The sequence below is a fragment of the Cydia splendana genome, chromosome 21, assembly GCF_910591565.1.
Source record: "Cydia splendana chromosome 21, ilCydSple1.2, whole genome shotgun sequence".
Classification (NCBI taxonomy): Eukaryota; Metazoa; Arthropoda; class Insecta; order Lepidoptera; family Tortricidae; genus Cydia; species Cydia splendana.
The window spans coordinates 6,103,507-6,119,965 of record NC_085980.1 but is presented as its reverse complement, the minus strand read 5'-3'; positions in this window follow the sequence as shown (position 1 = coordinate 6,119,965).

The following is a 16,459-nucleotide window of genomic DNA, read 5'->3' as shown; positions in this document are numbered from 1 at the left end:
TCCCGCGTTAGCTCATTGTACCTACTATTAAGATCGGCTATTCTTTGTTCTAACGACGTTTCCTCGGGAAATTTCTGTGTTACAGTTACAATAAGTGTTACATTCTGGAAAAGGTTTTAGTGTACAGTACATGGATGGTTTGAAAAACTAATTGAACCCGGTAGGTGGCGATGCTATCGGTATACCTACCAACAAATTTAAGTTGCTGAAACCGATTTGGATAAAATAGTGGGAGTGGAAGTGGGAGTCGGAATCGGACTGGGGCTGGAAGTGGGAGTGGGAGCAATATGCATACAAATCGTTTAGCACTTGGAAGAGCAGTACCCAAGATAGAGCTGATGCTGAACCCTGGCTGTACCTAGTGGAACTCAGGTTTGGTGCAACATAGGCCCACGCTGTTTTGGTCATCCGACACGCCTTGATGAGCACTTGGAAGAGCAGTACCCAAGATAGAGCTGATGCTGAACCCTGGATGTACCTAGTGGAACTCAGGTTTGGTGCAACATAGACACACTCTGTTTTTAGTCGTCCGACACGCTTTGATGAGCACTTGAGAGAGCAGTACCCAAGATAGAGCTGATGCTGAACCCTGGCTGTACCTAGTGGAACTCAGGTTTGGTGCAACATAGACACACGCTGTTTTGGTCATCCAAGACGTCTTGATGAGCACTTGGGAGAGCAGTACCGAAGATAGAGCTGATACTGAACCCTGGCTGTACCTAGTGGAACTCAGGTTTGGTGCAACATCTCTATGTTGCACCAAACCTGAGTTCCACTAGGTACAGCCTAGTTGTCTCTACAAGACGTCTTGATGAGCACTTGGAAGAGCAGTACCGAAGATAGAGCAGATGCTGAACCCTGGCTGTACCTAGTGGAACTCAGGTTTGGTGCAACATAGACACACGCTGTTTTGGTCATCCAAGATGTCTTGATGAACACTTGGGAGAGCAGTACCCATGATACAGCTGATGCTGAACCCTGGCTGTACCTAGTGGAACTCAGGTTTGGTGCAACATAGACACACGCTGTTTTGGTCATCCAAGATGTCTTGATGAGCACTTGGGAGAGCAGTACAGAAGATAGAGCTGATGCTGAACCCTGGCTGTACCTAGTGGAACCCAGGTTTGGTGCAACATAGACACAAGCTGTTTTGGTCATCCAAGACGTCTTGATGAGCACTTGGGAGAGAAGTACCGAAGATAGAGCTGATGCTGAACCCTGGCTGTACCTAGTGGAACTCAGGTTTGGTGCAACATAGGCCCACGCTGTTTTGGTTATCCGACGCATCTTGATGAGCACTTGGGAGAGCAATACCCAAGATAGAGCTGATGCTGAACCCTGGCTGTACCTAGTGGACCTCAGGTTTGGTGCAATATTGACACACTCTGTTTTGGTCATCAGACGCATCTTGATGAGCACTTGGAAGAGCAGTACCCAAGATAGAGCTGATGCTGAACCCTGGCTGTACCTAGTGGAACTCAAGTTTGGTGTAACATAGGCCCACGCTGTTTTAGTCATCCGACGCGTCTTGATGAGCACTTCGAAGAGCAGTACCCAAGATAGAGCTGATGCTGAACCTTGGCTGTACCTAGTGACACTCAGGTTTGGTGCAACATAGGCCCACGCTGTTTTGGTCATCCAACGCATTTTGATGAGCACTTGGAAGAGCAGTACCCAAGATAGAGCTGATGCTGAACCCTGGCTGTACCTAGTGGAACTCAGGTTTGGTGCAACATAGGCCCACGCTGTTTTAGTCATCCGACGCGTCTTGATGAGCACTTGGGAGAGCAGTACCGAAGATAGAGCTGATACTGAACCCTGGCTGTACCTAGTGGAACTCAGGTTTGGTGCAACATCTCTATGTTGCACCAAACCTGAGTTCCACTAGGTACAACCTAGTTGTCTCTACAAGACGTCTTGATGAGCACTTGGGAGAGCAGTACCGAAGATAGAGCAGATGCTGAACCCTGGCTGTACCTAGTGGAACTCAGGTTTGGTGCAACATAGACACACGCTGTTTTGGTCATCCAAGATGTCTTGATGAACACTTGGGAGAGCAGTACCCATGATAGAGCTGATGCTGAACCCTGGCTGTACCTAGTGGAACTCAGGTTTGGTGCAACATAGACACACGCTGTTTTGGTCATCCAAGATGTCTTGATGAGCACTTGGGAGAGCAGTACAGAAGATAGAGCTGATGCTGAACCCTGGCTGTACCTAGTGGAACTCAGGTTTGGTGCAACATAGACACAAGCTGTTTTGGTCATCCAAGACGTCTTGATGAGCACTTGGGAGAGAAGTACCGAAGATAGAGCTGATGTTGAACCCTGGCTGTACCTAGTGGAACTCAGGTTTGGTGCAACATAGACACACGCTGTTTTGGTCATCCGTCACATCTTGAAGAGCGCTTGGGAGAGCAGTACCCATGATAGAGCTGATGCTGAACCCTGGCTGTACCTAGTGGAACTCAGGTTTGGTGCAACATAGAGACAAGACGTCTTGATGAGCACTTGAGACAGCAGTACCGAAGATAGAGCTGATGCTGAACCCTGGCTGTACCTAGTGGAACTCAGGTTTGGTGCAACATAGGCCCACGCTGTTTTGGTTATCCGACGCATCTTGATGAGCACTTGGGAGAGCAATACCCAAGATAGAGCTGATGCTGAACCCTGGCTGTACCTAGTGGACCTCAGGTTTGGTGCAATATTGACACACTCTGTTTTGGTCATCAGACGCATCTTGATGAGCACTTGGAAGAGCAGTACCCAAGATAGAGCTGATGCTGAACCCTGGCTGTACCTAGTGGAACTCAGGTTTGGTGTAACATAGGCCCACGCTGTTTTAGTCATCCGACGCGTCTTGATGAGCACTTCGAAGAGCAGTACCCAAGATAGAGCTGATGCTGAACCTTGGCTGTACCTAGTGACACTCAGGTTTGGTGCAACATAGGCCCACGCTGTTTTGGTCATCCAACGCATTTTGATGAGCACTTGGAAGAGCAGTACCCAAGATAGAGCTGATGCTGAACCCTGGCTGTACCTAGTGGAACTCAGGTTTGGTGCAACATAGGCCCACACTGTTTTGGTCATCCGACGCATCTTGATTAGCACTTGGAAGAGCAGTACCCAAGATAGAGCTGATGCTGAACCCTGGCTGTACCTAGTGGAACTCAGGTTTGGTGCAACATAGGCCCACGCTGTTTTGGTCATCCGACACGCCTTGATGAGCATTTGGAAGAGCAGTACCCAAGATAGAGCTGATGCTGAACCCTGGATGTTCCTAGTGGAACTCAGGTTTGGTGCAATATAGGCCCACGCTGTTTTAGTCATCCGACACGCCTTGATGAGCACTTGGGAGAGCAGTACCCAAGATAGAGCTGATGCTGAACCTGGATGTACCTAGTGGAACTCAGGTTTGGTGCAACATAGACACACTCTGTTTTTAGTCATCCGACACGCTTTGATGAGCACTTGAGAGAGCAGTACCCAAGATAGAGCTGATGCTGAACCCTGGCTGTACCTCAGGTTTGGTGCAATATAGACACACTCTGTTTTTGTCATCCGACACGAGTTGATGAGAACTTGGGAGAGCAGTACCCAAGATAGAGCTGATGCTTAACCTTGGTTGTACCTAGTGGAACTCGGGTTTGGTGCAACATAGACACACTCTGTTTTGTTATCCGACAGGCCTTGATGAGCACTTGTGAGAGCAGTACCCAAGATTACTTTTGGACCCTGTAGGTAGCGCTGCTGTCGGTATATCACCAAATTTGATTTGCTTCAAAAAGTTGATTGGTGCGGTTTAGTTTTCTCAGTAATCAGTTAGTAATAATGAAACATTAATAATTAGTACCTAATAAAATGAAACATATTATATTCTTTTTAACCGCCTTAAAAAAAAGGAGGTTCTCAGTTTGACCCGTATGTATGTATGTTTGTTCGCGATTATCTCGCGTTTGGTTGAAACGATTTTGATGCGGTTTTCAGAAAAGTGTTACATTCTGGAAAAGGTTTTAGTGTAGAGTACATGGATGGTTTGAAAAACTAATTGAACCCGGTAGGTGGCGATGCTATCGGTATACCTACCAACAAATTTAAGTTGCTGAAACCGATTTGGATAAAATAGTGGGAGTGGAAGTGGGAGTCGGAATCGGACTGGGGCTGGAAGTGGGAGTGGGAGCGATATGCATACAAATCGTTTAGCACCGAAACGTCATATTATGTTTTGTCGCGATTATCATCGGGTTAGACCATCACCAACATTAGTAGGTAGTTACTAGCCCAAAATTGAGAAGATAGCAAACTAGTATTTTAGCAAAAAACCTAAAATAAATGAAGTACTTACCTATCAATAAAAGGAATAAAAAAAATAAAAATAAATAAAAAGAAAACTAAATCAATATAACTTAATACTAAATTACACTAAAACTAAATGGAGAGCCTAACAAACTAGTATTTTAGCCCAAAACCTAAAATAAATGAAGTACCTATCACTAAAAAGTAAAAAAAAAAAAAAATAAAAAAAAAAAAAAAAAAATAAACAAAAAGAAAACCGAAATAAAACAATTTAATATAATTTCTTTCTTAAAAAAAGGGAACCGCCTTCATAAAACCAACCCACTGAAAAGCACAAAATAATTTTTATATGGCACCCCTATATGTCCAGTCCCTATCCCGTCGTAAAGCAAATTTCTGCCAAAAAGTAATTAATACCTAATAATAAGAAAATTTATTGCGCGCCGTTTGTGTGTAATTTGTATGTTTGTTCGCGATAAACTCAAAAACTACTGAATGGATTTTCATGCGGTTTTCACCTATCAATAGAGTGATTCTTGAGGAAGGTTTAGGTGTATAATTTGTTAACCCATGTGAAGCCGGGGCGGGTCGCTAGTTTATAATAAGAAAGAAGAATAATGCCTCCAAAGAGTCTGCAAGAAACATACTCGTATATTCTACAGCAGTATTTGCGTAAAAATAGTACTATATGGTGATAGTTATTTTATTAGTCACCGAAACTAAAGGAAAACACCAGATGGCGTCAACTTAGAAAAACAGCAAATTTAAAAAAGTTAAAACTAAAGTTCCATAGAATGAAAAATTCACATCGACTTTGATGTAGTTTGGTAGAAAGTGGTCGAGTCTTGTGCAGCTGTTGTGGAAAAGTTGGAAAAATGACGCTTCTTTACTTCGTTAGAATATCATAGGGTTACTATCTTTTTGTTGACCATAAATAATAAAATAGGTAGGTATACAGGGTGGAAAGATAAGTCGGACCCTGGAGGGAAACTACCTTAAATCCTTAAGCTGGCTCATTTTACTTAAAGGAGCGAGTTTTTATTTTTTGGAATTTTTAGTCGGTTCGAGTCCCGGGCGAGGCAAGCGAGTTTTAGAAAATCTTTGAATGCAGTTTTGTTACTTTTTAAAAATAAAGGAATGTCTCCTTTAAGTAAAATGAGTCAGCTTAAGGATTTAAGGTAGTTTCCCTCCAGGGCCCGACTTATCTTTCCACACTGTATAATATGGTTTACCCTTGAATTGCCGACAGACATTTCATCGAATGTTATTTCGAAGACAACGTTTCAAGTATTTTCATTTCATCGACAAGTTATTGCGTCGAAGAATCGATTCTAGTAAATTTAAATCGGGGACTTTTAATTGGTACTTGAGTTATTTTGTATATAGTTTATATCGTGGTATTTCTTTACGGGTTTTCTTATTTCTTTTTGGATTGTATTTAATAAAATTTATTACGCGTAAAATTATTTCAATTTGTAATATTTCGTTATCGAAACTAAACGCAATCACGTCAGTCGGCTCACTCTGCGCGATAATAGATAGCTATGTGCTCTAATTTTGAAGATATAATTTTACAATTATAAATAGGTTGGTAACAATAATTTTACTTACTAAGCCGTTCATTTCTGTGTAGGGTCGCAGTTCTAACCTAACCTAAACCTACTTTGAAAGCCGTTTGTTTCTGTGTGGGGTCGCAGTTCTAACCTAACCTAAACCTACTTTGAAAGCCGTTTGTTTCTGTGTGGGGTCGCAGTTCTAACCTAACCTAAACCTACTTTGAAAGCCGTTTGTTTCTGTGTGGGGTCGCAGTTCTAACCTAACCTAAACCTACTTTGAAAGCCGTTTGTTTCTGTGTGGGGTCGCAGTTCTAACCTAACCTAAACCTACTTTGAAAGCCGTTCGTTTCTGTGTGGGGTCGCAATTCTAACCTAACCTAAACCTACTTTAAAAGCCGTTCGTTTCTGTGTGGGGTCGCAGTTCTAACCTAACCTAAACCTACTTTGAAAGCCGTTCGTTTCTGTGTGGGATCGCAGTTCTAACCTTACCTAAACCTACTTTGAAAGCTGTTGTTTCTGTGTGAGGTCGCAGTTCTAACCTTACCTAAACCTACTTTGAAAGCTGTTGTTTCTGTGTGAGGTCGCAGTTCTAACCTAACCTAAACCTACTTTGAAAGCCGTTCGTTTCTGTGTGGGGTCGCAATTCTAACCTAACCTAAACCTACTTTAAAAGCCGTTCGTTTCTGTGTGGGGTCGCAGTTCTAACCTAACCTAAACCTACTTTGAAAGCCGTTCGTTTCTGTGTGGGGTCGCAATTCTAACCTAACCTAAACCTACTTTAAAAGCCGTTCGTTTCTGTGTGGGGTCGCAGTTCTAACCTAACCTAAACCTACTTTGAAAGCCGTTCGTTTCTGTGTGGGGTCGCAGTTCTAACCTAACCTAAACCGACTTTGATAGCCGTTCATTTCTGTGTGGGGTCGCAGTTCTAACCTAACCTAAACCGACTTTGATAGCCGATCGTTTCTGTGTGGTGTCGCAGTTCTAACCTAACCTAAATCTAAAATTCTTACAACAGAAAAATGTATAAATGTGTAGTACGACATATAAAAATGTATTAAAGTAATACGTCGAACAAATGAATTGCAATGTTTAGTAGTTGTGCCAATTAAAATAATTTGAAACGAATTATCGATCAAGTAATATTCGTTGAATAATATTTCTACGCAGTAAGAAAAATTGAAATAAATAGTATATGAAACAAAATAACGCCAAACAATATTACTAGTAATAACGTTTCGATGAATCGTTGTCGATGAAATAATATTCGATGAAAAGTTTGTCGGCAAAACAAGGGTACACCTGTTTGCTCATGTTGGTAGTGGCGTAGCTAGGCGTGGGTAAATGGGGCCTTCGCCCACGGCCTCGCACTTATGGGGGCCTCGCAAAGCCAACCTTTTTAGGGTTCCGTACCCGAAGGGTAAAAACAGGACCATATTACTAAGACTCGTCTGTCCGTCTGTCTGTCTGTCTCTCTGTCCGTCTGTCTGTCTGTCTCTCTGTCCGTCTGTCTGTCTGTCCCTATTCCGGTCAATATAAGTCTAGGGTCTGTCTATCCGTCTGTCTGTCTATCACCAGGCTGTATCTCAGAGACCGTGATAGACAGTTGAAATTATCACAGATGATGTATTTCCGCTGCCGCTACATATATATAACAACAAAGACTAAAAACAGAATAAAATAAATATTTACAGTCCGACTCGCACTTGTTTCAACATGATGATAAGATTTATTTATTATTGTATTATTATGTATAAAGGTTGACTCACGCTAGACCGGGCCGGGGCAGGGCCGGAGCTTCCGGCGCTTCGTTTTCTATGGAAAGCACCCGTGATCACCGATCAGCCGTCATAGAAAATGACATGTCGGACGCCTCGGTCCGGGCACCGCCCGGTCTAGCGTGAGTCGTCCTTAAACCAGTAAACCTAACTACAATATTTACTAAATGATGTATTACCAGTGGGGAGACACTCCTCACTTCGGTCGAAGTCGGCTCCGTTCGGGTCAGCATTGCTCCGAGCAATTATTAGGGTTGGCACCACTTGTCTTCCTTTTGCGTGCACGACCACAGATAAGATAATCACTTGAATTTTGACAAACCTAAATAGCCGAAAGGGATAGTGCCATATATTAGAAAGGGACAGCATGATTCGACCCTGAACCGCTGTCAAACTTCGGGTTTGTAGGAAGTGTCCTTTCTGTACGGTAGTACTATTATTTATTCTGTGGTATTACTACGATCTATAAAGCTTATTTACTATCTTATAACCCTTTCTCATATTTCACTTCGTAGACTGCTAATCCTGAAAGTCCTAACCTATTAATCCTGTCAAAGCAGGAGCGTAATTACTCTTCATGTAAATTCGAAGGATGAAAGGCGTTATTCAGAATTTAAACTTACAGTTTAATTCAAACGTACCCTGATATCAAACCTATATTTGAGAGTTAGCTGTGGTTCGCGCGGGCGTCTCGCTCGCACTAGAATAGCGGACAAGCCTGAGCGAAATGAACGCGTGAATGACAGCTAACTGATATGATTCCAATTCTTTGGCTTAACCCGGGACAAAACTATTTAGACAGAGTCTCACGTTAGACCGGGCCGTGGCCGGGCCTGAGCTTCCGGAGCTTCGTTTTCTATGGAAAGCATAACCTGTTATCAGCCGTCATAGAAAATAACATTTCGGACGCCTCGCCCCGGGCACGGCCCGGTCTAGCGTGAGTCACCCTTTACTTTCGCATTTATGATATTGTTAGGATACCTAATATCGAGGATGGTGCGGCTTCTATACAGGAAATCGTGGCTTGAAACTTCGGCTCCTGCCGTTGAACTTAAATAACTTTGAAATATCATTTGTTATTTAGATATTAGCTGCTTTTCGGTGAAGGAAAACCTTAAAGAATCACTCTAATCCTAACTAATAAGGTTTAATTTCCTCTTTGGGTTATTGTCGGTATAAACCTTTTCGCCTCTACGAAAATCGTAAATAAGGTTGTTTCTACGAATTGGCCTCTCCTCTATATTAGGTCATTAACATTATGCTTTCGCAAAAACTCTAGTATCTACGTTACCAACCATTTTTTTTTTCTGTATTAGCAAACCAATTATCACGATACCATCTCAGCGCGTCTTTCTTCGTACCTATGTATTGGGTATATAACTTCTTCAATGTTAGTAAGTATCATATCTTGGAAATCGGAATACATCCTCTATTTTCTATGCTCTACGCATTATAGTGGCTGGTAACCAAACAGATTTGTAACCACTTTGATGAGTAGATACTTACTTAATCCATGTTATTAAGACGAAAGTGATGAAACTGAATAAATTATGTATAGAGAGAACCTTCTTCAAACATGGCAGTAAATCGTAACCTGTGAAAATATTACGTTTAGCTTCGTAACATCATCTTAACGTGAGCGTTTGTCAATACCTCGTTTTGTTAGGAAAAGTTCTAGGTAGGTACATAATCTGAGACTGAAAAAAATGAGAGAAAAATTAAGTTACATCAGGCGTGGCTCACTCCGCGATTTCGTCGCGTCGCTACAAGTACATGCGGCCCACACTAATTTTGGTGTCTAGCAGTAGTCTTTCAACGCTACGGAACGGACGACTGCTCGTGCTTGCGCCTCCTTGCGGTGATATCTGTCGTAATAGACGCGTTTTGTTAGAGAGTGAACCTTCTGTACCTAGTGCTATTATTCTGTGGTTACATGAAGCAATCCATAACACCAAAGAGAATAGAGTGTATAGAGGCGGATTGTTAAAGTAAATTATGTGGACTGTAAATTTACTCCCATCTTTCGACAGAAGATTAAAATGTTAGAACGCCATTTGACTTTGATCCTTATTCTTTCACTGATATGTGTTAACTTGTTAAATATTAATATTATTAACGCCATCTACTAGACACTAGGCCAAAGGTATGGTGCAATCTTTTCGAGCTATGGCGCCATATCCTTCAGCCTACTCTCGAGTAAATGGCGTTAATATCAATATTTAACAAATTAACACATAGTTAATCAGTGAAAGAATAATTAACAAAGTCAAATGGCGTTCTAACAGTTTTAATCTTCTGTCGAAAGATGGCAGTAAATGTACTGTAGCTACATAATTTACCATGACAACGCTGTATTTCAAATTCTTTTTGATAACAATATCTGACGCTATCTTATTGTTTTCGGGGGCCCTTGCGGATACACTTCGACCCATAGGGATCTTGTGTGTTGATATGTGACGCTAAGTAAAAGCGTGCAATAAAAAGCTGTCAACGCGGCGCTTGTCTTGGCATTGCCGATCAATTGATCGGATCGGATTGACAACCCTTGTTTCAAGGTCTTTTAGCGGGAAAAGGGACAATGAGGCTCATTCTGATTTAACAATTTGGTACGAACGAAATTAATTTTTATTAAATTTTAGCTACTTATAAAGTATAGTCGGCAGTACTATTAGCTTAGCAATCTTAGCATCTTTGCCATACAAACTACTATCAAAGATATATGTATGTAACTCCGTATAGTAAGATGAATAAAGTCTAAGGAAAAATCGTGCCTCGAAAATCAAGAAAGTCATTCTCGAGTAAATGGCGCCACACCTTTGGCTTAAGGTACTCGGCTAGATGGCGTTGGCGACACCGTTTGATATTTAACCATTTTAACACATATCAGTGAAAGAACATGGGTCAAAGTCATATGGCGTTCTAAAAAAATCGTTTATCCATAAATATATGGGCGTGTTGGGCACCCTCCTGAGGGCACCAAATTTTGAGAGGTATTTTTAATTTTTAGTTTTAGTTATTTTAATTGTAGTTACTTTTAGTTTTATATTCCTGTTTGCCTTTATATTAAATTATTCATGTTGTGATTTTTATACATTCTCATTTTTAGTTTTAATCGAGTGTCAATAGATGGCAGTAAATTGACTGTGACTACAACTTACAAAATTTACTATGACAATAACCCTCTAGGAGGGTACCTTTTCTCTGCAACTGACCTCGTATAATAAAACTAATACCTACTATAACTATAAGCCTAACTCAATAAAATACAGATCTTGTTTTAATATGGTTACAACGCTGTTCACGCTGATTGGTGCGACCAAAAAGCACTTTGGACGTCGTGTCATTAGACATCTCGCTTGGCCTTATTAGTGCGAGTGAGATGCACTGTGGTCTGCGAGTCGTATTAATACAAGATCAAAACTATAACAGATTGGTAAATCAGAATCAAGTTCAATAAGTGTCGCTATTCTATCCCGAGGCTGTTGACATTTTCCGGGGCTCAAGTTACACATTTCTAGTGTGGGCTTCACCTATGTAATGGCCAAAATCAGTATCAATATCAACCACAGGAATGTACAAAATTGGTTGTCCATTCGAATTCTGGTAATTTTAAACAAAAATAATTTAACCTTTTTTAAAATAAAGAAAAACCGACTTCAAAAAGCATCAATTAAAATCCTCCCTTTTACATGCGCCAGCAACTGAAAGGTTTAAGGTCGGTGCCAAGTCCTCCTTTTTTGGAAGTCTGTTAAAAACTTTTTCTGTATTGGCTAATGGATTCTCGTGTCCGTTTAACGTGAGTCGGGTAGGAATTATCGCTCGAGTAGCTCACACACTTGATTTGAGCTCGTCCCCAATAACGGCTCGGTATCCTCTAGGTTGGAAGGCCGGGTTTCAAAAGACTCCGAAGCCGCAAAAACTAGGTATTGCCTACGTCAATAATGCGGGATTAGGTGGCCAACTTAGAGCATTTAATAACTGGAGTCGCCTTTGAGGCCTCTGCCGAAAAACGTTGTATAGGCTAACATGGCTATTTGTACGTTACGTACAAATCATGTAGAAATAGCAATAAATCGTCCCCTCCCCCGCAAAAATCGGCAAACTGTTTCGTACAGAAAATGACAGCCATGACGTATCCAGTTACTAAATGTTCTAAGGTGGCCAATTAAGAACGGAATATGGCTTGAAGGATAATATTATAATATACCTATATTGCAAGTAATTTCTGCCGATTGACAACAACATCTTAATGTTGTTCACGAATTTTATTATCCATAAATAATAGGATGGAGACGAAAGATATTTTATAAGTATTTATTACTTTTCTCAGAATCAGACACACAGAATACTCACACACGCGCGCGTACACACATCACAGTTTCATCTTTCTTTAAAATTAATTTTAATATTGTTAAATATGTAATATAAAATGTGTAACATTGTAACATTACCTACGCTTATAATTGGAAAGGAACTGGCTCTTGAGACACAGGGACACCTACTTTGAGAGCCAGGAACCAATGTTATGTAACAACTCAAAGTTGCAATAAAGATTTTTTTTTTTTTTTAATCCAAGAGTCCAAATCAGATTTAATCTCGTAAGTGTATGGTGGGCACCATACACCGTTTCTCTATTTTTAATTTGAACCTTGTTGTACAGTAGATTAGGGTGACTTTCGTTTGTTTTAGAAAACAATGAAACAAAAGAAATTCAAATGTATGTAGTTTTGGAAAGGTTTCAATTAGATTGAAACAGAGTGTACATTGTATTGCACATTGGGCCTTACGAGATGAACAATTTGTTATGGTTTCAACTGGTTTCGATACGACCATGGAGATCGCTCATGCTGATTGGTGCATGTGATATAAAGAGAATATAGTCTGACAAAAAAGAGTAGAAATTAAAAAGTGGCAATAATTGTAGTGGACCTCCCTTTGTTTCCCATAAAGTTTTAAGTCATAATGTATTTTTTGTCATATTATCGTTAGTCATACAACTGAAACCGTTAACTTTTCAGGATTTTCGTAAGGTTATTCTATAGATAGGTTAGGTTAGGTTAGGTTTGTTTTATGGCAATCCTGAAAAGTTACGCGTTTCTGAGAAAAAACAATTATGACTAACGAAAATTCGGACAAACAATACATTATGACTTAAAACTATTTGGGAAACAATAGAGACCCACTGTAGTGTCCCCAAGACGACTGTCAAGGTCGTATCAAAACCATAACAAATAGGGAATATTACGCAAAACTCTGCGTAGGGGGCGCCACTGCCACTATCCATGACAATCTGGGGTCTACCGCGAAACAAGAAAATCGAAACTTCGTTATCTAACCTGTCTATCACTCTTGCATTTCGAGCGATAAAGAGGCAGATAACTAAATTTCGATTTTCTCGTTTCCCTGTAGGCCATTGTTAACAAACCGCCTTGATGCATCAATGTCATATTTTATTGTCTGTGAAAACTTGTCAAAAACAGTTTAAGGCACAGTATGTATAAGATACTCTATGGTTTACTAGCTAGCTTAGTGCTGCACTCTGGCGGCAGAACATTGCAGTAACCCTCTATTGATAAATCTAAATTGGGCTTCTGTCGGTTCTTGGCTGATTGAAGAACGTTGTGGGGGCGCCAAGATTCCTGATTAATGTGCCATTTATGTATAAAAAACGGCCTCCTAGCCTAGTCGGTAGTGACCCTGCCTACGAAGCAGGAGGTTCCGGGTTCGAATCCTGGTAAGGGCATTTATTTGTGTGTTCATCACAAATATTTGTTCCTGAGTTATGGATGTTTTCTATGTATATAAGTATTTATATACATATATGTGTATATTATATATATCGTCGTCTAGTACCCACAACACAAGCCTTATTGAGCTTACTGTGGGACACTAGGTCGATCTAATTAGTTTCGAAAACACTTTTCTTCAGTATATTCAAAACCTAAAACATATTTAAGAAACATTATCCTTATCATGCAAAATTCAATGAATAAAACATTAATCCACACCTAATATTTACAAGAGCCTTCATTTTTAAACTCGAGGGAGAATCCAGTTTTTATCGTTTTTTAGAAGTCAAAGTATCGGTTGGGACTAATTTACTTTGTAAATTCGATTTGCTTAAGTGATAGCTGGTAATAGCTTATTTAAGTAAAGTATTTTTCACTACAATATTCTCAAAGCTTTCAAGATGATGGAGAAAAATGAAATAAAAGATATCTTGAATTAATTTTGTATTTAGCAGACATATGCTAACGATACCACAATTATTAAAACGAAGAAAATATGGAAAAATACTACCGGGCCGAGAATCGAGGATACCAGCCCGTCGCTAACAATTAAGCTACCGAGACTTACCCGTCTTTCCTGTCAGCACCGAATATTTCCACCATATTTTTCATATGCTCCTTAAAATCTGGAAATGTTAAATGAAGCATTTAGAAAATGTGGAATTCATAAATAACATACTTATATAATAGAACCGTTTTTCCCCCGAAGGGTAAAAAACGGATATTTAGGTTCCTGCCGAAGCTTGAACCACATTATGAGATAACACCCTTGTAACTCAGCCCTAATCAAGCGAATTCATCAACTAGTAGCGCCATCTATCGCGCTACCCAAGTACTAATGTCGCCCGGTTGCCAGCGCTCGGCTGCTTTCTCTTCAGTACCACATAAGCCGGCAAGGCCCTTAGGTGTGGTTCAAGCTTCGGCAGGAACCTAAATATCCGTTTTTTACCCTTCGGGGGAAAAACGGTTCTATTTAGGTGTCCATGCCTTCGCTTGAACCACATTATGAGACGTGTTTAAACCTCTGCCGGCGCTGGCCCGGGCGTACTGTGACTGATAATATTTAAATTTATGCAAAAATCACATGATAAGAATATGGGCTTGAAATTTATTCCGTATTGATATACTAAAGGATTGTTTACGTCAAACCTTACTAGATTTTCCTTATTTGTAATTACCGATAGATGAGACAATTGTTAGCACGGACTGGCAACATAAGTTATCCATTGTGACTATATTTTTTTTTTTTATATAAAACAAAACTGTGTGACTATTAGTTGAAAGACTGTCCCTAATATCATAATTAAAGACATAAGTAGGTACTTGTAGGTCGTACAAATTTAAGTGTAACCACTATCTGAAGTAGTAGCTCTGATGCGTGTAACGTGAACCTCATCGAGTGAGTTTTACATTTAACCCGTCCAAACTACCTGATGCTTTCCTTACAATAGCCACTAGGTGATAAAAAGGTTTTGTTGTATGATGTAATGATATTACTACTACTTATCTACTGCTTAACACAAATATAGCACTGCCGGCCCATCCACTGTTTAAAATTTTGTAACTAATTGGAAAAGCTTGGGTCCTCTCTGATTTATTGTATTTTCCAACAATTTAATGTAAATTGGTAAGTTGCATCATAGACCAGATGTAATGTAATATGACTTTTAATGTGGACAAATAACCAAATGTTTGTATATGTACCCACTAGAATACGATATTAACATTATTTAGATATTAATACATAGTTATTGACTACTAGGTATACCAGGTTTATTTGTTAATGGGCTATCATTACATAAGGACAACATATTCCGTAAATGTGTTAGAAATTATAAACATGATGTTCTTATTTCTTATTTGTGGAAGTAATTGAGATTTATTTCGAATCAAGTACTCCTCTGCCTGAAAGTAGCGTCAGAAAGTGAAGAAGAAAATACAACACTTCATGATTTAATGTATGCGTTACTAGTAACAACTCTCAACAACCTAGCAGTAGTTTCAACTGAGGCGATAATACATTCTTCCTTACTGATTAGTTTTAGGTGAGGGTTGCTTTAAAAACTACCATATTAATAGTAAGCCATGAAAAGATATTAATTCTTATATGAAATGGTAGGCTCCTACTTATTTTAAGTGTCACTTATGCTGCTAAATTTACTACTCCCCACAGATAACTGAAAACTTGCCAATTAGGCTGGTGCCGGGTCAACCAATCTTTAAATGATGTGCTTGTCAGTCATGCAAGCGAATAAACGAATGAACAGAATCACTGACACGCAGGTGACAACCGTATGGAGGCGATGATTATGAATTTAAAGTGATGCTGACAACTCTAGTTGTTGTGGATGGCATCTCACCATGATGTTGTGCGTAGACTGAAGATCCGTCTACCAGGTAGGATATTTTAGAAGATTTTTTAATCTTTGAATAATTCCAATGCCTTCACCTATAATTTTTAGGCTAATTATAATAAAGGCTTGTAATTGTAGGTTGTTTACTGTTCACTCTTTCTGGTGGCAAGCTGATTCCCAAACTGAAGATTATATGGTTCGCGCGCTGGTAATGGATTGTGCTTTATTGTTAGACTTAGCACGATTTGTGAGTTTTTAATGCTTTCGTATACATACGATCTTCTAATAAGAGTGTAAAAAACTTCTTGACTGACGATGAAAGACTCTTTGAGTAAGAGTAGGGGAGGTGGACCTATCCACTTTAAATTGTAGTGCAACCTTTTCAAACCAATTGCGGAACTTTCTTAACACCCAGACAAATTAAAACATTATTATTATTTATATATGGCCCGAACCAGTAAGTTCTTGGCATTATACCATTGCAGTGGCATAAACCACGGGTGTCTCATGATGTCATGATGTCATCTAATCTCAAGTGCTGCCAGCACCGGCGCGCGCGGGCGATGCTGTGGCACAATTCCTGTCAAACCTTAACACGTGTAGACGCGTTCATTACCAAATATTAATTTGATTACTTAATTTGTACTTTGAAGCCCCAATCCGCATTAGGCCAGCGTGGGGGCTATAGCC